This window comes from Crinia signifera, chromosome 7 (assembly GCF_055691185.1).
Source record: "Crinia signifera chromosome 7, ASM5569118v1, whole genome shotgun sequence".
NCBI classification, from domain to species: Eukaryota; Metazoa; Chordata; class Amphibia; order Anura; family Myobatrachidae; genus Crinia; species Crinia signifera.
In genome coordinates this window covers 73,904,345-73,929,614 of record NC_139223.1, presented here as the reverse complement: position 1 = coordinate 73,929,614, position 25,270 = coordinate 73,904,345, and the positions used below count along the sequence as shown (strand labels likewise).

At 43.9% G+C, this 25,270-nt stretch overlaps 1 long non-coding RNA gene across 1 annotated transcript in view; it reads right to left on the bottom strand.

Moving 5' to 3' along the window:
- Positions 1-1,453: 1,453 nt before the first annotated feature.
- The window catches only part of LOC146020314 (uncharacterized), an 83,941-nt gene continuing 60,124 nt past the window's right edge, over positions 1,454-25,270 (bottom strand). Inside the window, exons 2-3 of the long non-coding RNA XR_014450764.1 lie at positions 4,599-6,616; positions 1,454-1,600 (exon numbers count right to left, since the gene is read on the bottom strand). This is a non-coding gene — a long non-coding RNA (uncharacterized LOC146020314). The remainder of the gene's footprint in view (positions 1,601-4,598; positions 6,617-25,270) is intronic.

Here is a 25,270-nt window from a genome sequence, read left to right as displayed (position 1 = left end):
TACTAAAAATTGCACATGTCTAAAATTACACATTTCTTTACTAAAAATCCCATTTTTTCCTTACTAAAAAAGCCCTAAATCGCAGGCGAATTCCGACTTTTTCTAAAAAAAAATCACACCCTCCTACATTTTTGGGTTTTCAATAAATTAGGGATTTTTTCGCTTGTGATTTTATGCGATTTTAAAACATGACTAAGAATCGCACCCTATTACATCTCGCCCATAATCTTTTTTACACAACATTTAAAAAAAAAATTATATAACAAATGTGGGCGATGCTGGCATTTTTAGCTGATATTTTGCACATATCACACAGAGATGTTGACACTCAAAGGGTTAAGGATAATGAAGTGGTCCCTTAGTGTTAGTCTGGAGGTCAATAGAATAGCAATTGAAGGTGGGAATGGAAAGAAATATATGTAAATCAGTCCTTCTTACCAAGTAATATAACCTTATTTTGAGTCATTTTCTCTTGATCATGTATAGCAGTTTAACAATGGTTCCACTTGTTCCAGTCTTGATTTGTGCAGCATATTTGGTGTGCTTTTTATTGACACACACATTAAGACACTTACCAGTTTGCATCTAAATACATGTTTTTAATAGCACTTTTGGATGGAATGTGTAAATGAGAATGGAAATAATTGAGGTTCTAATCACCCCATACACACTAATATTTCCCCTTGAGCATGTGATTGTCTGAGCTACCGGTCACCAACATGGTCTGCTCCACTGCTTGCTTTTACCGCAAGTGAGCTCTCTCGGGTCAAACTGGAGCATCTCTTACTCACGCCCATGAGGGAAGGATAACCAATGCCTGTTGTATTGTATGTGATTGTTTCTAAGTCAATGCCAGTGAGCCTTGAGACAGAAATGTTTTAGGGTTTTAAAACACATTGAGAGATAGACCAATGTGCATTTACAAGGTCACCCATCTCTTTATCCCATTACAGACAGATATGAAAATACAACACAATATTTATTTTTTATTGTTTTAATTCATATTTAATAGGAAAAGATAAACATTAACATATCTTTTATGCATAATGCTATGTCTACAATATGTAGCAATTTCACAGATTAATACATAAATAAATATGCTATTACTATCAACATGTAATTATTAGCAGAAACAAGATTGGATGAAGAGTTCAACCACTGTTATTATTAAATAAACTAGAATTTGATTTTGGTAAACCAAACACTATGTTTAATACAATATTCTGCAAACATCTAAGACAGACCTGCAATTTGCTACAAAGTCAGAAATTATACCAAATAAACTGCGCTTATACGATCAAGGTGCATGTATGTCTGAGATAATACTAGACACAACTGTATTAAAAACTTTTTAATAAAAAAAAATGAATAATTTTGATTTATTATAATATTATTCTTAAAAATATTTTTATTAAAAAGTGTTTAATACAGTTGTGTCTAGTATTATCTCAGACATACATGCACCTTGATAATATAAGCGCAGTTTATTTGGTATAATTTCAGATTTTAAGGTGGAGACCTACTTATTGTAGGACTGCCACCTAATTAGGTGTGATTTCACAGTCACACCACTCTTCTGCTGCTAAATGTTGGTGGGGCCCTGTAGATGGGAGAGGAGGGAGCCCTGCAGACGGGAAAGGAGGGAGGCAGAGACAGAGGAGGAGGAGGATGGGAGAGGGCGGCGGAGTGGACGCCGGAGGGTGGCAGCATCCACGGCCCCACCATAGGAGACCACCATGGCCGCCAGCAGGATCCCCCGGCCGCATCACCCAGCTGCTGTGATAACACACGCTGGCATCAGCTCGGCCCCCGGCAATGAGGGAAGAGATGTCCACCGTGCACAGCATGATCCCCCAGCCGCACCAGCAAGATCCCCCGACCACGACACATGCGGTCCTCAGGCCTGCAGAAGCGTGTCTGCCCCCACTGATGCTTCAGCAAACCCAGGGCAGCGGCCCCCAACGGCGGAGGTACCACTATACTATCAGAGGCAGCCCAGAGAGGGCCCGACTATGGCCCCTGGCCTCACAGACTCTCCCCACTGGCCTCACTGACTCCTCCCCCCCCTTTCCACTGCCACCCACGCTGGCATGCTGAGCCCCTCCACTGCTGCCCTGTGAGCAGCAACATAAAGATGGCGCCGCTGATGGCTGTCTAGGATCTGTTCCACTAGCCAAATATGTACCCTGTGTCACCCCTGTTGTGTCCCATATCTGTACTGTTTTACTGTCTAACTATCTTGCTGTTGCAATAATCAAGTGGTGCCGCTGAATGGCTGCCTGGGTTCTGTACAGCTCAGTAACTATATGTCCCCATGTCCGTGTCCCTCATCAGGATACATCTAGTGCATATCTGGGTACTTGTGTATTATCTGGGTGCCCGATGTTGAAAATTGCATGCCTTAACTTAAGGCATGCAATGCGATGCGATCGACGCGATTTTGCCATAGGAATCAATGTTAAATGGTTCCAAATGGTCCCTGACACCCGATTTCACATTAGGGTCAATTTTAAATGCCCCACAGGGCCCCCCCATTAGGTGTATTAGCCCAAATGCCCCCGCATTGTTAACGCCAGCCCACCGTCAACGCCAACCCGAAGCATGGCGAGCGCAGCGAGCTCGCGAGGGGTGGCGGAATGCTTCCTCCGACCGTTTCATACCCCCACTATCCACATCGGCGCGGAGTTGATTGCATATAGTGTGGCGAGCGCAGCGAGCCACCGAGCCCGAAGCGTGGCGAGCGCAGTGAGCCCTGATACGGGAAGCGCAGTGGCGTAACTTCAAAAATTGCGCCCCCCCCCGCCAGAGGTTTCTGGTGCCCCCCCCCCCGCCCGCCACATATAAATACATACTATATGTATAGAAATACAGGTTCTGCGCAAAATTATAAATGACAGCTTTACGTTTGTGCAGAGATATGTAGTATAGCTCACTCCAAATGGGGCTAGTCAGGCCTCAAATATAATGGAAATGTGGAAGGAAGAAGAAGGAGCGCACACATGAGCCAAATATTTAGATTTTACTAAAAATGTCTGTATATAAGCTCATACATAACAATAAACATAGCCGGCATGAGAATAGTCACCAACAGTATTGGACGCTAACGGGTACAGGATCTGGGGACTCCAGCAACTTCCGACCAAAGATGGACCAGCGGTGACAGCGTTCTTGGCACACCACGCTGAGGGCTCGGGACCTGGAGACTCCAGTCACTCCGACCCAGATGTACCAGCGGCGGCGGCAGCGTTCTCAGCACGGCAATAACATGTGTATAACATACTATTATATTTCTGTTTATTAAAGTTAGTTAACTTCTGTTAGAATGTTTCTATATTTTGTAACTTCAGCCAGTGAGGTTTTTTTTTCCGCTGGTTTGAATCTGTTAAAAAATCCTCTAAGTCTTTGTATTCCCATTGTATTATAACTGAGTCTATTAAGTACTGAGTAAGCATAGGCTGTTTTATATTGACGCTAATGAGCCGGCTATATAACTGAGACCATACTTACCTAAGACACGCCTCCTGACGAAGTCCCACGACAAAACGCGTTGGGGCGTGTCCTTCTGACGTTTCCAATCACCTGTGCTGATTCCCGCCTGTTTGCTGTATTGCCGTGCTGAGAACGCTGCCACCGCCGCTGGTCCATCTGGGTCGGAGTGACTGGAGTCCCCAGGTCCCGAGCCCTCAGTGTGGTGTGCCGAGAACGCTGTCACCGCTGGTCCATCTTTGGTCGGAAGTTGCTGGAGTCCCCAGATCCCGTGCCATACACTTTATAGAGAACGCTGCTGCCGCTGTACATCTTGGTCGGAGTTGCCTGGAGTCCCCAGATCCCGTACCTGTTAGCGTGCAATACTGTTGGTGACTATTCTCATGCCGGCTATATTTACTGTTATGTATGAGCTTATATACAGACTTTTTTAGTAAAATCTAATTATTTGGCTCATGTGTGCGCTCCTTCTTCTTCCTTCCACATACTATATGTATACTTACATATTCAGGAGTCCGGTTGTCAGCGATGCGGGTGGGAGTCCGGCTGTCATCGGCGCGGGTGGGAGCTGGGATGCCTGTAAGCGCTGCAGTGGTCACGGCTCCCGTCCTGGCTTCATTCTGATATGAAGAACGGCCCATCACAAAATGTCCGCCCCCATACAGCAGACAGTTTCAGAGAACTGTCTGCTATATGGGGGCGGCCATTTTATGATAATCCGTTCTTCATATCAGAATGAAGCCAGTACGGGAGCCGGGACCACTGCAGCGCTGACACAGTGACAGGTATCCCAGCTCCCACCTGCACCGCACCGATATTACAATAGCACCGCAGCCCCCTGGCGCCCGCACTTACACTGCGCCTCCCCGCGACCGCGGGGGCTGTGGGCTATTGTTACGCCACTGGGGACGCGAAATACATGTTAAGTAATCCGCGTTACCTCGAGGGGCTCGCTGCGGTCGCCACGCTTCGGCCTCGTATTCCGCATCCCCTCGCCACGCTTCGGGCTCGGTGGCTCGCTGCGCTCGCCACACTATATAAAATCAACTCCACGCCGATGTGAATAGTGGGGGTATGAAAAAATTCGGAGGACGTGTACCACCGACCCTCACGGGCTTGCTACGCTTCAGGTTGGCGTTGATGGTGGGGTGGCGTTAATAATGAGGGGGCATACACCTAATGGGGGGCCTGGGGGGCATTTAACATTGCCCCTAATGTGAAATCGGGTGTCAGGGACCATTTGGAACCATTTAACATTGATTCCTATGGCAAAATCGCTTTGATCGCATCGCATGTGCGATTTGGTCGCATGCGATGCGATCTACGTGATTTTCCCGACCCGATGAAAAAATCGGCTGCCCAGATAATACACAAGTACCCATATCTGTATGTGTCCTATATCTGTACTGTTACTGGCTACCTATCTGGCTGGTGCAAGCACCAAGTGGCGCCACTGAATGGCTGCCTGGGTGCTGCGCAGCTCAGTAAATGTATGTTCCTCATGTGTCCGTGTCCCTCATCAGGATACATCTAGTGCATATCTGTACGTGTTATATTCAATTTTACTGTGACTGTTTTTTAAGTGTTCCCACCCTGGCTGTTGCACAGCAATCCAAACCAAATTCCTAGTATACGTAAGTATACCTGGCCAATAAAGCTGATTCTGATATAACTTTAATTATATCTAAAATTACTCATACAATGATAGTTTATTAGAAGTAGATTTTATTCAGCGCCCATCAAGGAGGGTAACCTAAAAAAAATGAAATTGCTACAAAGTACCTGAACTTAACGGTCAGAGGGTCAGACAGTTAGTGTAGAGCAAAATAAATCTGTCAGTGATTGGCTGTAGAGATTACTTTCACCTATAACACTTAGGGGGATTTCCAATTAGCAGCAGTAATTTACAACTGCTTATAGATTCGGCAGGGGCTATCCTATTAGCCCCGATGCCCGCACGCTTGTTTCCCGATGCCAGCACTTAGCAGAAAAATGAACAGGGCTAATAAGCAGCAATATAGTAGTAAGGTAAAAAATTATTGTGTAATTTAAAAAAAATGTAAAAAATAATTGAAAATTGAGTAGCTATTACAAAAAAAAAAAAAAAACAGCAATAAAACATAAATAATCTTCACTATCCAACAGGTAGATCTTGAACACTATAACATGTTATCATGTACTTTTTTTTTTATAAATACTTACTTTTATTATAAAATTTTGTTGCACTTGGTAGATTTGTTACATATACAGGTCGAGTATCCCGTATCCGAATATCTGTTATCCGAATTATTCCGAAATACGGACATTCCAGAAAGTGAAAAAAAAAATTTTTTTTGCTAAAAACTCACTGGGGACATATGTAACAGCATCACTGGGGACATGATATGTAACTGGCACTATATATGTGCAAGACAATGATTGCTTGGCATTCAAATTCAGTGCTGAGATAGTACACACATTTTGTTTCACGTTTTGAAACCTTGTTTTTTGAACAATTAAAATATGTTTGTGTGTATTTTATGTGGTAATAAAATATATTTGTGTGTATATTATGTGTTTATACAGCATAAATGCAAGATACTTCAAAATACATCATTGAAATATTAAAATATTCCGAAATACGGAATAATCCGTTATCCAAAATTCTCCTGGTCCCGAGCATTTTGGATACGGGATACTCAACCTGTAATACATTTGTTGTTTTATTGTACATTACAGATACAATCTTGAATTAAGTTTACAAGAACTCATTGCAGTCAAACATTCAGCAATAAACATGAGTGTTATGAAGAGGTTAAATACAGCCCACTCTCGTGTGTCCTTCAGCCTCTCTGGCAAAAATACTTTGTCTATATTGGCACATCTCCTCTTCTATATATAAGTGTGCCCAAAAATAAAGCAAGGAAGTGAATGTGGTGGTCTAAAGTGGCTTTCCAAAAACATGCCAGCTACATCCTGATGTCCGGATGGGTCCAGAGACTCAGACGAACACTGCAAGAGCAATAAGGATTTTTAGGGGCATTATGGTAGTGTAATGGAAACACATCTGCCCCCAAAAGTCCCTCATTTTCCCTGCGGTACACAGCTGTGCAAAGTGAGGTAGTGTAGACCTTGGCAACTCGTGGCTGAACTAGAAAGGAAAAAAGTACAATTAGTACAGCGATGCACAGGACAGATATAATAAGGCAGAGTATAGATACAGTAATGCACAGTACAGTTATTACAGTACAGATACAGTAATGCACAGTACACCTAAGACATGAAAGCCCAATACAGATACAGTAATGCACAGTACAGTTACAACAGTAATGCAGAGTACAGATACAATAATATACAGTTCAGTTAGTGCAGTAATGCGCCACAGTACAGATACAGTAATGCACAGTACAGTTAGTACAGTAATACACAGTACAGATAAAGTAATGCACATTACAGTTAATGTACAGTATTTAGAGTTATAACTGTAAAGCAATCAGCTTTAACTAATTCTATTTTCTAGAGATAAACTATAATATTAACTTAGACATAATGGGGGAAATTTTATAGGGTGAGGGATTCAGAAAGTGAGAGATTTGGTAAGAAATCTTCAGTTTTTTTTAAAGCTGCAATCATTTACACTGCAAAATCAAACTGGTTTTGCAGTGTAAATGATTGCCACTTTCAAAAACAAACTGGGGTTTCTTACCAAATCTAGACTAACTTGCAATCTGCTCACAATTCACTCGCTTATGGTGAATCACATGATCATAACTCCGCCCCCTCACTGCCTTATGTTGTAAATTTCAGCACTGAGCATCAGGTTGGGGTTATGCTGTGGCAGTGTGCCGTCTCACCAATGTTTGATCTTGAGGAGAACATATAACAAATGTAAGACAGTGGCAGGGAAAGTCATAGACGGCAGGTACTTTTCCCCTAGAATCCTGTCTTATGGCATATAGACTGCAGGCTATTTCAATCTGTGTGGTAAGCTCCGGCTTACAAAGGGTGTTCTGTCCTGGGCTGGTAATCAGGAGAGCACCTGATTCTTTAAAAAGGAGTCAGCCCTTTCCATAGAGCTCTCTCTCTCTCCCTGGGTGTTGGAGGCAGTAAGCTGCTGCTAGAGAGAGACAAGGCTGTAAGTACTGCATTACTTGATCTATATCTGCTGTGTGTGTCCAGTGTCACATAGTGTGGCCCTGGTATAGAGAGGGACGTTTATTCTGTTTAGTTAGAGCTCAGACGAGCAGGTTTTTGTTTTCTGTTTTGCCTGAAGTGTAAAGGCTGTTGTTAGTTTCTTGCTCTGAGTGCTGCAATAAAACTCAGGCAAGCCCTGTTTTGGACCCAAGCCGTGATGTCACTGTCTAAGTCTGTGCCAAATCCTCACCTGTGCCTACCCGTTTGATGCTAAAACCCCACATATGGTGGAGAATGCAAGCAGGCATCTCACTTAAAGAGACATACATCGAACTATAGGACTTTTTGCTACAGCAAGCTGGAAGTTGTTGCTAAAGGCAACCAGCCACAAGTGAGTGTCTGGAGTGCACTGATACTTGCATGTCCTGGCTAAAGGCTGCTGTAACACTGCAACAGGAGACTGTTAAAATGGAGGACCTTTTAAAACACTTGGTGCAGGCAAACGCATGTCAGCAAAAGGTGCATGAGGAGGCCATGCGTGCCCAGGCTGAAACCAATGTTTTGCTGCTTGAATCCAACAGACTAGCCTTAAAGGAACAGCAGCAAATTAATCTGCAATTACAAGAGCAAATACAGAATGTGGCTAAGAGTGTGGCGCAGAGTGTGCAAACACCCCAACCCTTGCTTCCAGCCACACGGGCTGCAGTACAGAAATCTCTGCAAAAGATGACTCTCACGGATGATGTAGAGGCCTTTCTTGCGGTGTTTGAACGTGTAGCAGAGCGTGAACAGTTACCCGTGGATCAATGGGCAGGTGTGGTAGCACCTTTTCTAACTGGAGAACCACAAAAGGCGTATTTTGATCTGAGTGAGCAGGATGCTAACGACTACGCGAAACTCAAGGGAGAGATCCTTGCTCGCTTAGGCGTAAACATGAGTGTGCGTGCCCGGAAGGTGCATAACTGGACTTTTTCTGAACAGTTACCTGCGCGGTCCCAAATGTATGACCTGGTCCACCTGGTAAGGAAATGGCTACAGCCAAAGGAGTCTACACCAGCGCAGATCGTGGAGAGAGTCGTGCTGGACAAGTATCGTTGTTCCTTACCTCCAAAGGTTCAGCGCTGGGTCGGTCAGGGCGACCCTAATGATGCCGAGGGGCTTGTCAACTTGGTTGAGAGGTACAGAGCTACTGAAAATCTACTCCAAGAAGTGCCTCCTGGACATTCCACCCTCAAGAACAGCAAAGCGGCCGGATCATCTGGTAAGACTGTTCCGTTTACTAGAGGGGTGAATAATGTTGTAAAGGGAGGTGGCCTAGATGGGGAACAAACAGTGGAGAGGCGTTCCCAAGGGACAGTGGGGTCCAAACCTGGGTCGCAAAAAGACTGGGGCCGCATACAGTGTTGGCGTTGTCATGGACCTGGGCATATTGCTGCCAATTGCCCCCTTACTTCTGAGCCAATGGAGTGTGATACAGCCTGGCGAAGCTCTTTATATGCACGTTCTGTTTTCTCTGCTGAGACTGTGTCAGAAACTGGACAGCAAATTTGTCATGTAAAGGTGGATGGTTATCCCGGGAGGGCTCTACTGGACTCTGGGAGTTTAGTTACTCTCGTCCATGCCAGCTTGGTAGACCCTGGGACACTCACAGGACGTTACATAGGGGTCTTCTGCATACATGGGGACACCAAGGAGTATCCCACAGCTTTAGTCCAGCTAAAGAGTACTTGTGGAACTGTGTCCCATGAAGTGGGCGTGGTAAAGACCCTGATGCATAGTGTGATCCTGGGAAGAGACTTCCCATTGTTCTGGGACTTGTGGAAACAGAGTGTACACTGCACTAGAAATGCTGTTAATAATGAGAATGTGTGCCCTGTGATTAGTCCTGAGCCTTTTGATCAGGATACTGAGGTTCAAACGGTAGGGGTGACCACTATTGAATCTGACCGTTTTCCCCTAGCTGTTCTTGCAGGTGAAGCTGAGGAGCAGGAAGAAGCAGGTGACATGCCTGAGCTAGAGATGTCACGTGATAATTTTGGGACTGCTCAACTTAGAGATCCCACCTTATTAAGAGCTAGGGAAAATCCTAAAGTCATAAATGGTGAGCCCCAATACCCCAATGCTGACAAAGAGTTCCCAAAGATGGCCATTAACCAGGATCTACTGTATCGGGTAGATAAAAAAGTGGGAAGTGTAAATTATAAAGTGTATCAACCAGGTAAACGGAAGCCAGAACAGTTGTACCATGTGAACTTAATTAAACCCTGGAAAGACAGAGAGACTCTGACAGCTGTAAGTGCCCCCTCTAGTGATAGCCCAGAGGTGCGGGTGTCAGAGACCCTGTCCAAATCCCAGAAGCAGGAAACTAAAGAGTTAGTACAAAGGAATTATGATGTGTTCTCAGAACTTCCAGGGCGCACCACAGCCATAAAACATGACATTGTCACCGAACCTGGAGTTCGGGTACGCTTAAAACCCTATAGAGTACCAGAAGCGCGTAGACAGGCCATATCTGGGGAGGTCCAAAAACGTTACCTGGGGTATGTTATCGGGAGAGGTATAATAAAGCCACAAATAAATAAAGTGGAGGCTATCCAAGACTGGCCTCGTCCTTCGACAAAAAAACAAGTCAGGGCTTTTTTGGGAATTCTGGGGTATTACCGTAGGTTCATTCCCCAGTTTGCAACCATAGCAGCGCCCCTAACCGATCTTACCAAAGGAGGTAGGGCAGTTATGGTCAGCTGGAACCCAGAGGCTGAAAGGGCATTCCAAGAATTAAAAGTGGCCCTTTGTAATCAACCAGTCCTGATCACTCCAGATTTTAAAAAAGAGTTTGTCGTACAGACTGATGCTTCTGATGTGGGACTAGGTGCTGTCCTCTCCCAAAAAGTTGGTGGAGAGGAACACCCGGTAACATATTTGAGCAGGAAGCTCACACCTACGGAGAGAAACTACAGTATAGTCGAGCGGGAGTGCTTAGCAATCAAGTGGGCCCTTGAATCCCTAAAGTACTATCTCTTAGGACGCTCCTTTAGATTAATCACTGATCACTCCCCACTTACATGGATGTACCAAGCCAAAGAGAGAAATGCAAGGGTCATGAGATGGTTTCTCAATTTGCAAAATTTCAAATTTACAGTGGAACACAGAGCAGGAAGGCTTCAGGGTAATGCCGATGCCCTATCCCGAACATACTGCCAGTTGGCAGACAGTGTCCGACCCCACAGGTTCGAACAGAGGGGGAGGGTATGTAAGACAGTGGCAGGGAAAGTCATAGACGGCAGGTACTTTTCCCCTAGAATCCTGTCTTATGGCATATAGACTGCAGGCTATTTCAATCTGTGTGGTAAGCTCCGGCTTACAAAGGGTGTTCTGTCCTGGGCTGGTAATCAGGAGAGCACCTGATTCTTTAAAAAGGAGTCAGCCCTTTCCATAGAGCTCTCTCTCTCTCCCTGGGTGTTGGAGGCAGTAAGCTGCTGCTAGAGAGAGACAAGGCTGTAAGTACTGCATTACTTGATCTATATCTGCTGTGTGTGTCCAGTGTCACATAGTGTGGCCCTGGTATAGAGAGGGACGTTTATTCTGTTTAGTTAGAGCTCAGACGAGCAGGTTTTTGTTTTCTGTTTTGCCTGAAGTGTAAAGGCTGTTGTTAGTTTCTTGCTCTGAGTGCTGCAATAAAACTCAGGCAAGCCCTGTTTTGGACCCAAGCCGTGATGTCACTGTCTAAGTCTGTGCCAAATCCTCACCTGTGCCTACCCGTTTGATGCTAAAACCCCACACAAAATATTGCCGAGTATAATTTACTCCGCTCCAATACAATGTTAATGATCCTTTTATCAGTTTCACTCACTATTTGCATTGCTTGCTTTGTTCTAATATTCAGTGGTGTAAACACGCCACCACAGGCCAAGCCGCGGCAGGGGGAGCTGGTGCCAAGGGGCTGCTGAGTCAATGAATCAGACGGCATGGAATCTGCAACTACGGCCTTCCAAAAATGTCCGCCACCTTGTAGAAGACAGAGTTCTACTAAACCTCTAGCGTCTGTCAAGAAAAGGCAGTGCGTACAGTGCTACCCAGAAGTGTGGATTCTGGGAGCGCTGGTGCACTCTGAACAGTAACCCCCTGGCAATTAGCATGAAACCCCCTGGCAAGGAGCAAGAAATCGCCCTGGCAACAAGCATTTAACCCCAGGCAATGAGCATATGTCACCCCTTGCAACAAGCATGTAATCACTGGCAACGAGCATGAAACCCCTGGCTATAAGTATGAAACTGAGCAAGTAACCCCTGGCAATGCACATATAACCCTCTTACAACAAGCATAAAACCAAAGGCAACAAGCATGTAACCACTGGAAACAAGCATATAACCCCTGGCAATGAGCATGTAACCCCTGGCATCGAGCAAGAAACCCCCTGGCAATGAGCATGTAACCTCAGGCAACAAGCATGTAACCCCAGGCAATGAGCATATGTAACCCTTTGCAGCAAGCATGTAACCCCTGGCAATGAACATTTAACCCTGTGGCAATAAGCATGAAACCAAGCATGTAACCTCTGACAATGAGCAAGAAATCCCTGGCAATGAGCACTTAGCCACTGGTAATTAGCACGCAACTCATGGCAAAGAGAATGTACAGTAGATAAAAATATAATGAATGTAAGGGGGGGGGGGGGGGCAAAATTTCTAGTTACGCCACTGCTAATATGCTCCTTCAGTTTTCCATGATAATAATAAATAATTATTTGACCAATGACATTTGCTTTAAGATGTTCCTAGCAAGGTCAGCATGTGACATATGTTAATTTCAGCTCTGTCAAAACCACTTGATGAACAGCAATCTACTACAATCATGCCAAAAAGATGTGCATGACAAAACTGAAATCACAGTATATTTGTTACAATGAAATAAATTACAGATCCCTTCCAAGATATTAGAAACATCATCAAAACTGGTAATCAAAGTTACCAACACTTAAAATAACCAATACAGGGTTTTGTAATCCACTGTATACTAGAAATATTCTAAACTTTACTAACAAATTATTGTTAGCATAAGATTGGTTGATGTGAGCATCAAATAGTGAATTACTTAGTGACCTGGAACAGTAATTAAAGTCACTTAAAAAGTTGGAAAGGTTTTAATGAAAACCATCTTGGGTTGAAGCATTATATTTATAAGGTGCAAGATAAATTATCACAAAACCACAATATATACAAAAACTGTACAACATTTTTTTTAGAAAGTGTAATAAATATATATATATGTAACACCCCCCCCCCCCCTTTTAATAAGATATAATAAGCCATGCCCTAAGGGTATCGTGGTTAACATGAAACTTAAGAGAGCAATTATGCTGTAAACATTATTGTGCCCTTAAATATTTAAGTTAAACGTATACAGAAGGTGGAACGCAAGCTACTGTAAATTACAAGCCCTAAAAATCCTAAAATCCAAAAATCCCAAACAAACCGGCTGGAACTTGTTATGTTGATCAAAGAAATGTGCTGACTTATTGCTTGAACAGTTTTCAGAAGCTGGCTAATATAATTAAAACTATGTTATGTTGTAGCTGCAGCTTAGTAACTCATAGTAAAATAAATATACAACTAAATAAGTAAATTAGTGGTCTACACTGAGGGCCCTCTGTTAAATCCCACTTGAACCTTTTGTCATTTACACTAAAAATTGTTAACCATACACATTAAACAGTTAAAATATACAATAACTAATTTGTGAAAAATTAAAAAAGTGTCAAATTCAAATAAAAAAAACCATAACGTACGTCCTGTTCTTAGGCCCTAACTCTCATTGCCCCATGCAGGTCAGCACACACCCATATGCAAAAACAGGTGTAATAGCTGTCATTTTTGGCTCAGTCTCTTATGCATGAGCCTGACACCCTGCATCTAATTAAAATAATTAATGAGTTTGACTTATTTATGTTAATTTCTAATTTTGACTCACTCTGTATAATACAACAAATAGGCACCTTTCCCTAGAAAATTCCATTACCTGAAACCAGGACCTACATAAAGAAAGCTCTATTTGGATTGGGGGAATTATTCAAACAAGCTGATCATAGCACACATGCTCGAGGCCAAACAGTGACAAAAATCAGCCATTACTTTTTTCACAATCCATTCGCATTTTGACTGACAGGAAGCCGGCATTTGGTCGCAGTAACAGCCCGAGTGTCAGAAAAAATGAAGGCGTGTCCAGGCATTTTTATGGAGGGTGTGTAATGTCAGCTTTGGCCTCGATCAGCCCCTCTGTGTCACAGATTCAAATTCCTGCCCTGTGCAAGTCTGACACCTTTGACAAAGCTGCTTATATGCAGTGAAACGCGTTAGCTGCTTTCACTCGGCTCTGGAATTCCATTCCTATTGGACCAACAGTTCAAGCCAGTCCTGGATTCCTTTTTACCCACTTGATATCTGGCCAGAGATACCCTTGTGCTACTTATGTAAGTGGATACCATCAAGTATTTGTGTTAGTGGCATTACAATGGGGCAATACATTATATGTGTAAGTACATTACTAATGTGTAACCAGCATTTCTATGTGGCATTAGGTGTATAAGGGCATTACTAATGTGTGGTATAATGTGTAATGGGCATTACTGTGTGGCATTATGTGTATACGGGTCGCAATTACTGCTTGGTATTATGTGTATTAGGTGCACTTCCGTGTGGTGTAACGTGTACAAATGACACTACTGCATGGGGCAGTGTGAATAAGGATCAATATTGTGCAGTGTGGTGTAATGCGAATAAGGAGTAAATGGGTCAGTGCAATGGGGCACCAGCTAAAATCTTGCCTAGGGCATGAAAGTTCCTAGAAGCAGCTCTGTGTCAAACAGTAATCAACATGTAATCACAGAAGTGTGCACTGAAGCGTAGCATGGAAGACAAAGCATAAAAATCTCAAGTGGGAAAAAAAATATTTAATTCTGTGATACTATAACAATATTTATTTACACATAAAAAGACATTGCAAAGTATATGCTATTGTTCAGAAAACAGCATTGAGATATGGAAGAAATGAATGCAGATAAATAATGTCCTGATAAAAAGTTAATTTCCAAAAGAATCCAGAGCATGTATTTCATTGTATACTCCATCACATTAAAATGCTGTAAGCAAGCGTGTGTCTGGAGGCATCTGAAATAAAATACCCAATGATTCAGACGAACAGATGTTTTCTGCTACATGTTACTTGGACCTGGGTGCCTGCCAGCTGTCTAGATCCATCAATGACAAAGTACCCACATATTGGTGGCAACGGGTCGGCTAAAGATATTGTGCCACAGGTATGCATAACTAAGGAACACGTTGTACCATGCACTGGTTCACCACGTTCTACTGCTTTGGAAGAGATCCCTGAATTCCAGACACAAGGATAGTCCAGCAGAATTGGCCCATATAAACCAGTTTCTAATTTAAATACTGGTTAGAAACCCAAAAGTAGCTAATTACCACTGTGCAATACAGGCATCCATTTACAAAACACACAACGGTATAAAACACAAATATTAGGAATGTTTTAAAGGTATGCCTCAAAACAGTCTGGAGCTGAGTTTGCCTAGGTAAAAATATATCAGTTGTAGACCTTATAATTGCATAAAGGTTACTATCCCTACCCCTTCTATTTTTAACGTAGACAAGCTAACAAATCTTCACTTTATTGGGCCAACAAACATTTAATAGATTTGCGGACACACAGAGCTGTTGGTGGGTTATTTTAGAGCACAAATTATACAGTATTTAAGGTGTGAGCAGACTATGGGGGTAATTCAGATGCTCCACCAAACACACTCCCCCCCCACAACCACCAAAATCCCCACTATACCATGCTAGCATATGTGTATGTTTATACATCCGCTAGCATGCGTCCGCACACAGAACCGGCCCTAGGCATAGGCAGCCTAGGGCGTCTGGAATGCCTAAGGGCGCTCCACGCCTAGCCTAGGGCCAGCGCCCGTCCCGCACGCGGGGGACATGCCCCCTGCCCCTGCTGCCACCGCATGCTGATTGGGCAGCCGCGGCTCAGTGAGAACGAAGCAGGCAGTCAGCTGCACCGGTGACCAACAGCACCCGCCCTGCACGCATGGGACACTTCCCCCCTGTAACTCACAGCCGCCACGCCGCACACTGGGAATGGCAGGCAACCCCCTCATTTGTGCTGCCACACATACAGTAGTACTAACATCGTGGCAGAGACATCACAGAGGTCCTGCTTCCACCACTGACTGCACCTGCAAGCATGATGGACTGCTGGAGTGACTGATCCCCCCTCCTCTGCTGGCTTCTATTAGGTGTGATCTCTTTATGTACAAAAATGTTTTATCCAGTGGCGGTTTTTACCTATGGGCTGTCTCTGCCTAAAGTAAAGCCAGATGCAGTCTGTGAGACCGCACTGGCTTCACTCTGACTGGCAGTGACTTCCTATTGGAAGTCTGACCTGCCAGTCACTCAAGGCTTCCCATCGGGAGGTGTTCCCTCCCTCCGGGATGCCTCTCTCTGCGCAAATGTGCAGCAGCTGCCAAAACAGGTTCTCCGCATGAACCCGTACCTGCGCATGAAACTTTTATCTTTCATCCACTATTGGGCTTGACCACATAGGAGATGCTACAGGCACTGGGCATAAACAGCAGCTCTGGTACACACCATATACTGCCTTCTGTGACCAGTAAAATTGTATTATAAATTACTACTACTGTGCTTAAGGTTTTAGCTGTTGGTCTGGGAACGAGGTCTCAGAAACTGACACTCCCTTTGCACTTGTTAAATGGCTAGCTTAAATCCTTGTTCGCTTTCAGCAAGAACAAATAACTAATTTGCATGAACCCTTTAGGAATAATGATTCTGCTGCTGCACAAATCACACATCAACTTCTGCCTTCAAGGATCATTGGAGATCGTTGCCAATACAGAGATTTCCCAAATCAATGCTGCTTTCATTTTAAAATGCATCATGCACAGTTCATTAATGACAAACTTTCGATAATGAATCATGTTTTACAGAGGAAGCCCTTGTCAAGGCCTTTTTGTATTAGTATAATCAGTGATATATTTGCAAATTCTATTTCAGCCATGGGCCGAGTTGGTTGAAACAATTATTTGTTGATCAATTGTACGTCCCTTACAGATGACATTGCCACACCCCCTACAGGTCAAATTGTGAACAATTGGATGACAAATTGTCCAATTGTAATGCAAGCTCAAATCGGTTTTGTATATTACCGTGTTAGTTGGATGGGCACACATGGTGTATACACAGGGGGCAGATTCAGACCGATTTTGGCCCCGTCCCCGATGGTGGGGGTTTGCGCATGCGCAATTTTTATTGCTTTTATCCCATAAAAGCCTTCCTACGTCCTCTTTACATAAAGCTAGGGCTAATGAGGCAGCTTGATAGACTTTGCCAAAAGGAAAAGAAGGCATTTCTGTTAGTCCACACCGATAGCACCCACCACTTCGAACCTGGGTATTGGGTGGCACTCTGTTGGAGATTTCTGTACGGACGACCCAGTCACGGATGTTCGGGCCACGTTTATAACATGGCATTAATCTTGAGTTCCTGAATTTGCCAAGTCTAGCTTGCGCTACAGTATATAATAATAGACCATGTGCCCCCAGACATCAGAGGAGGTGACCGTGCCAAGCGTCTGCTCCAGCTTAAGAGCCGCTGGATCTTCAAGCTGGACACGATGTGCCCACGGGGGCTGTATGAGCAGTGGTCCTTAAATATGTTTATGTGAATGTCATTTATGCATCTGTCTTTTGTCGCCAGTGTACCTTTCAGCGTAGTGTTCACTACATTGTATATATGCACTCAAGTTTGTTATGTGTTTCTTTTACAGTGTATCCGCCTGTGTCCCGGCATCGGGGGGTTTCCTAGCAACCAGGACGCACTCGGTGACAGGGTGGACGTGATGACGCGTGCACCTCAACCCGGGAAGTGCGGGAGCTCCGAGAGGACGCCCTCGCCGGTGGACGGGGCTGTGATGATGCTGTTCACTCTGCTATTTAGATGAGTTACCTGTATTGTACTGTGGTTGGTGTTTTGCTTGAAAACGGAGTAAAATCCGAAACGTCGCTATGACTTAAAGATACCTGGTGTATTGGTATTTTTTTTCCCATTGATCGAAGCCCGAGTGAGTGCCGCTATCTGTGGATGTATATCAGGTTCTGGTTGACTCGCAAGGATGCGAATTCGCATCCCAACAAATCAACCAGCATAACCCCCTAGATGAGAAAGTAAAACATATCGCTCACAAGGGCCCTTCTGAGCGATATCCTTAATTTCTTATCTTGTGTGTACACTCAATATCATTAAAGTTGCACCCTCCCATGCACCATTTATGACCCTCCCCCTTGTCTGTTCAGTACAGATGAGGAAGGACTATATTAATAAGAGCCATGCTGCAGTACAGCCTACCCGCACTTTTTTCCTCTGTTTGGACGAGATTTGGTTAACATAATGGCTGTTGGGATGCTGGCAATCAGAATACCAAGGGCGGAATATAGGCTTATGGGCAGAAGACCATTGCTATAATCCACAGATGATAGTAGCAATCTCCCTGACTCCCTGAAGAGTCTAGTAATCTCCCTAACTCCCTGAAGAGTCTAGTAATCTTCCTGATTGCACTTAACACACATTATGCAGCTGTTACATATTTGAGGCAAAATAAGAAATCAGATATATTGTATATACATTCAAATGGAACCATCCGTGCCATTTCCATGCTATGGTTAGAACTTATAAGGCACATACCTATGTCTACATGAACTTGGCTACATGCATTTGAAATAAGACTTCTTGTAGTCACTTATATGGAACCACTTTGTTCAACTACATTTGGACGCAAGTCATTTATGACACACCTCCCATATGTAGCAGTACAAGGCAGCACCACTATGGCCACCTTTATAATCTCCTTGAAATCCCTTTTCAAAAGTAGGCAAGTATTTTTTGTTGGTCCACTCTGATTTTCCTTCTTTTGGCCCTTATTCAGATCTGATCGCATTACAAATTTGTTTTCAAAACTGACAAAAGCATGTGCACTGCAGGGGGGCAGATGTTACATGTGCAGAGAGAGTTAGATTTGTGTGAGTTATTTTGTTTCTGTGCAGTGTAAATACTGGCTGCATTATTTTTACACTGCAATTTAGATTTCAGTTTCAACACACCCCACCCAAATGTAACTCTCTCTGCACATGTTACATCTGCCCCACCTGCAGTGCACATGTTATTTTATTTATTTTTTTAACCCTATTTTGACACCTAATTTATGTCTTATTGAGTCATTGGAGAAAAGGACTACCCTTATTTCAGGTGTTGCTTTTGTAACACATGAAATTGCTCCTGTGTGCATATACATGTACTTTCTCTTGTAAACATAGCGATCTATGCTATTCAATGTTTTGTATGCACATGCTAGGCAATCTATCTAGATTTTGCAGGACCATGCATCGCCATCACTATGGGTGTACACATGGGGGGGGGGATTTTACTAAGATGGGATTTCTATTTCACATGGGATGTTGCTATGGGCAACCAATCAGAATCTACTTCTTATTTATTTAGCACCTTCTAGAAGACAATAGATAGTATCTGATTTCTAATAGAAAAATCTCATTTGAAAAAATACTCCCATTTTAGTAAATTTCCCCCATGCTTAATTTCTAAGCGATATGGGGCTAGATTCTCTAAGCTTCAAAAGTGATAAAATGGAGAGTGATAAACAGCCAGCCAATCAGCACCTACCTGCCATATCACAGACTGTGTTTGAAAAATGTCAGACAGGAGTTGATTGGCTGGCTGTTTATCACTCTCCAATTTATCACTTTTGAAGCTTAGAGAATCTGGCCCCTAGACAGATCGCTTACAAAATAGACAAAAATCGCCCCGAGTGTATGCCCCATATGAATACCTCTGTTCCAGCACATTTACATGTTTACCTCTTTTTGATTTACATATTTGATAAACATTTTTCAGTAAAGCAGACATACAACTTACATGGGACAAGTGCTGAAAAGTGTGGTAGGGATAAACCAGCTCCATGAAGAGGTATGTATAGTATACAGTATAATGCGTTATACATTAATCTGCACTATCCCTTCAGCGTCACAGTACACCAGTCAGGTAGCTGTCATTTGTAGAGAGGAATATTTTTATTTTGTATGGTAACCAATTACTTGCTATTAAAAATAAATGAATGTTGTGGAAAGATAATAAACCCCTATTTAAAGGTATAGTTATATTATACAATTTCTCCATAAGTCTGTCCATAAAATCAACATTGCAGAGACATGATAGTGCCTTGTTATGCCAGGTCAGCACTCATGTATAGATGGCAATAATAATACCCTTTGCATCTCCATATACTGTACATATATCCCCAGCCCCCCACATCCTTACACAGTCTCCATTATACTGAATTCTCTTCCCAGCTCATCACAGTGCCCTTTTTTCCACTGGTCTGTGATCCCCTCTACTAGTTTCCTCTGCTCCACTGTCCGAGAGTTAGTACTCCTGTTATATCCTCAGTTGTGGTTTTTTTTATGTGTCTGAGTCCTCTGCTCCATTGCTTGGATCAATAATCATCTCTCTTGTTTATTTTATACACCCAGATTCATTCTCATTCTTCCTCTGTCCCCCAATGAATGTTGGCTCTCGTCGCTTTGTGCAATACATTTGCCAATTGGGTCTGTAAAATAGGGTTATCCCAATGTATCTGCCAATTAGGATGTGTCTGGCAATGGGTTCTGTGTAATGTGTCATCTAACAGGGTGTGCAATTATTAATAGGCAATAAATATGTCAATGTGTTATGTAATGTACAATTGCAAAACTTATATGGATATGGAGACACCCCCCCCCCCCCCCACCACCCCCACCCCCCTCCACCATTTCCTCCTCTGTAGGCCCCAGCTACATCATTCTGCTTCAGCCATGGCCCCCTCTCTATGCCTTATGACTCTCAAGTAATGATGTTGCCAATTTAACCTGGCAATGCTGGGAAATACAGGTGAGCATATACCTAGGGATACATAAATTTGCATACACCACATTTTATCTGTACTCATTTGCATATAATAAAATGTCAGTCAAATTGTTTGCCTGATGAAGGTGACATTTAATATAAAAAATAGTAAAAGAAAATGACACATAAGCCAAAATGATGCAAAATAATACATCTCTCTTACATGGTGCTAGTCCTCTATCCTTGGCAAAATTTCAACAAAATATCCCCTTACAATTTAATGATGGCCAGTTGTGTTCAGAACACTCTGTACAGAATGCACTAAACCAAGCCAGAATGATCTGGCCAGCACACATGATCATAATATAGATCAGTTATACTCAATAGAGAAATGCAACACTTAAGCCTGACCGCATGATGTCATCATAGTACATAACATAGAATTATATATCTAACTGACATGATATGATCACCACACATGATTATAACATCATTGCATTAAACTCTATATATACATCAAACATGTGCCTTCCCAAGAAAACATAACCACTATCATTTTGCAAATGATATCTTAGAATTCTATTTAGAAACTTTTTCATATAGTTTACGTTATAGATTAGGATTACAATGTATCAGGCTTTCCTACCCTCCCCGGAATGGCAGGGAGGCTCCTGGATTTCGGGTCCCGAATCACAAGTCTCCCGCATCAGCTGCACTGTCCCCCTCAGCCCCCCTCCCCCACTGCGCTACATAGCAATTTTCGCGGTCCGCGGCGAGGGGTGGGGCTAAAATGACACGAATCACGTCATTTCGCATCATTTTAGCCCCGCCCCCAAGTCGCGGACATCCACCTCCTCCCGCCCCCTGACATGCTGCAGTCTGGTCTCCTCTCCGGGCTTCTCCCGGAGAGGAGAATGAAAAAGTAGGCAAGTATGCAATAAATATATATATATATATATATATATATATATATATATATGTGAGTGTATATATATATATATATATATATATATAGAATCCAGAAGTGGAGCAGCACTACCTTAACAGGTAATGTACTTGTTGCGGTGCCATCCAAAACCCCTCGGGGTATACACAGCAGTCCAGACGGCGGCACTCAGCAGAAATAAAGTAGATTCAACCAGGTAGCTCAATCAACGTTTCGAACTTTAATCAGTTCTTCATCAGGATATAACAAGACAGAAAGAACAAACTTACATTTATACACCACACCAGATAATGGACACCTCGTTCTCGGGAGGTGAGAACGAGGTGTCCATTATCTGGTGTGGTGTATAAATGTAAGTTTGTTCTTTCTGTCTTGTTATATCCTGATGAAGAACTGATTAAAGTTCGAAACGTTGATTGATCTACCTGGTTGAATCTACTTTATTTCTGCTGAGTGCCGCCGTCTGGACTGCTATATATATATATATATATATATATATATATATATATATATATATATATATATATATATATTAAAATCTACATCTAATTTATTTATTATTTATTTACAGTTTCTTTTATAGCACAGCAGATTCCGTTGCACTTTAAAAATGTTGACAACACTGAAAGAACAAACTAATACCCCTTTTACACCGCCGAAAAATCCGGGTCAGCGGCGGGTCAGACCCGGATCATCGGCGGTGTAAATGGGGTATATCCGTGTCCATTTACACGGGTCCTCTACCCAGGTCCTGCTGCGGGACCACGCACCCGCAGGGGGTCCACAGCGTGCAACGCTGGGGAAGCTGTCCCCCGGTGCTGAGAGAGGAGGGGGGTCCCTGCGGCTGCTGAGGGGAGGGGGGGGGGTACCTGTCAGCCTGAGGTCTGAGCCGGAGGGGATGATGTGCGCCGCCGCTGCTGTACCTCCCCCCGCAGCCGCGAAATTCCTGCGGCGAATGGACAGTCAGCATCAGGGGTCCCTCCGGCGCATGGGAACTAGTACTAGTTCCCATGCACCGGAGGGACGCCTGCCACTGACTGTCCATTCGCCGCATGTGTATGTATGTGTGTGTGTGTGAGAGAGAGAGAGAGATAAGAAGGGAATAGGTGGAAATGGAAGAGGGAGGGTGAGAGAATGAATAGGGGAAATTGGTGAGGGGGCTGCTAGGACATGTAGTTTTGTCTTAAGTGCCTGGCTGCCAGACGCTTAAAAAAAACTACATGTCCCTGCAGCCCTGCTGTCCTAGACCAGAGCAGAGTCTGGCTGCAGCAAAGCCGGTGGACACACCACAGGGACAGAAATCAGAGGCAGGCAGTTAGCTGGTAAGGAGCAATTTAATGTTTATAGTTGTAGGACCTGGGGGGAGATTCTCTAAACAAGAAATGCGGTAAAAATCCCGTTATGCTGTAAGCATCCCCCGCCGGGTTAACGTGGCGGGGGGCATCGCCAGAAAAATCTGGCGATGCTCCATAGAAGCCAATGGGCTTCTACCGCATCCCATCGCCGCCCCGCAACGACCCCCCCCCCCGCCGCCCCGCATCGCCCCTCACCTGTGTCCGGGCAGCACAGAGCAGTGCTACCCGGACCTGTGACCTCCTCCCTGCACTGATCCTCTTCCGGGTGCAGGGAGGAGGAGAGCCCGGCGCAGCAGCAGCAGCGCCGGGTGTGTGAAGGAGGGGGGAGTCATCGGGACCTGCTGGGACCCGACGACTCTCACCGCAAAGGACAGCTCTTAACGCAAGAGCTGTCCTTTGCTATAATTATCGCATATGTTAAAACATATGCGGTAATTATAAATGTGATGGGCGGCGAAGGGGGGCGGAGATTCTTAGAAAATCTCCCCCCAGGTCTGGGCCCCCTTCTCTGTCAGGGCCCAGGACTCCAGACCCCACAGACCCCCCTTGTTGGCGGGCCTGATAGGCTTGCCTGAAGAGGTGAGTTTTCAGGGAACACTTGAAAGTTTGGAGGATGAAGGATAACACTTGGCAAGGGACACTGAGGGCCAAATGTAATGTGATGTTTGTGAGAATCAGAAAGTGAGAGATTTTGGAAGAGTGGTCCCATTTTTTTTAAAGCGGCAATCATTTACACTGTAAAAACAGGATGATTTTGCTGTGTAATTGATTACATACTAGAAATGTCCAGTAAAATCAAGAAAAAAATTACCATTTTTATCAGAAGCAAAAAACAAAACAAATTAAATATAGGATGTTGCTATGGGCAACCAATCAGATTCTATTACAGATGGAGAACCTCTCGTTCAGCGCCAGCACTCGCCAGATCCTCTCCATCTGACAGGGATGCGCGCTCTTCTCACAGTCACTCGCGTCCCCTTCTCTTGTCGGTGGATGGAGGAAACCCTGCCCATCTCTGCTTCAAGGAGACAGGCAGAGATAGGGTGATGAGGTGGGCTGCGGGCACCGATGGGGGAGTGGCAGGGAAGCGACGGGATGCGGTGGTGGGCTCAGGCGGAACAGGGCACGTGTGCATCTTGTGCGCGCGCCCCCTTCAGTCTGATGGCGGGTCCTGGCGGTTGGCGATAGAATCGCCAGGACCCGCAACAAAGAGAGCGGCTCCATCTGTATCTTCTAGAATGTGCTAAAATAATAAGAAATCGATTCTGATTGGTTGCTATGGGCAACATCCCATCTTCAATAGAACTCTCATCTTAGTAAATAAACCCCATAATGTGTTCTCAAAACTGAAGCTTTGGAAAAGATCCCTTTAATACAGAAAGTCCACAGTACAACTATGGTTCTAAGCATTACCGTCATAAATGAAGCTCATTATACTGCAGTTGTTCACACATTGAGTTAAAGTGTTACATAAGACTAAAACAAAATGCTTTTACGTCAATATCCCTTCCACAGAATCGCAGTAGGTTTTCTGAGTAAAACATGTGACAAGAATAAATAATGTTTCAGTGACAGTGGTTGGAAACAATCTACACAGTAAATCACATTTCACCCAACTGCTAATCTTGAGGTTTCGTATGGATGAGAAGTATTTGTGTTAAATAATATTTGTTATGGGTCTGTTAATAATGGCCAGTACTGGGAATATTCCAAGAATTGTTTCAAAACATGGTTGTGATCCCTGTAACACTTCTGCTTTGGTTAAACACGATTAGTTTAGCAGCTGAATGTTCACTACACTTTTTTGTTTGCTATCTTATCAAGGCTAAACGTCAGCTATAACACTATTCATGCGCTTAAACTGATAAACTGCAAAGTGAGCAGGAAAAGTGACAGGATTCATGGCAATATGGGGCAGATGTATTAACTAGCGTTAAGTGCAGAAATTCTAGTTAACTGGGGGGGATTACATTTTCCCAATGTATTACTACTGTCCCCTGCAATCCCCCCCCCCCCCCCCAGTGATTAGCAACCTTGAGGTGTGTCAACCTTCTGGTGTCAACCTAATGCTTGTAGACCTAGTGACCATATCCCTTTTCAGACCGCAAATGCAGGGTCGAAGCGGGACTTTGAAAGAATTGCCTCCTCCACAGAATAATCGGGAATCGGGTCACTCCACCCGATTAACCCTTTCACAGTGCACAGCAACATGGCAACAAACTGGTAAGAACCCTTCTTTTTACCTGGCTCTTATTGCCGTGTTGCTACCAGTTAGCTGTAACTGGTAACCCCTTTCACATCGCACCAATTACCGTGTCGAACCGGCAAGAAACCGGCATGAACCTGGTAATTACATACCTCCCAACATGACCCTCTCTAGG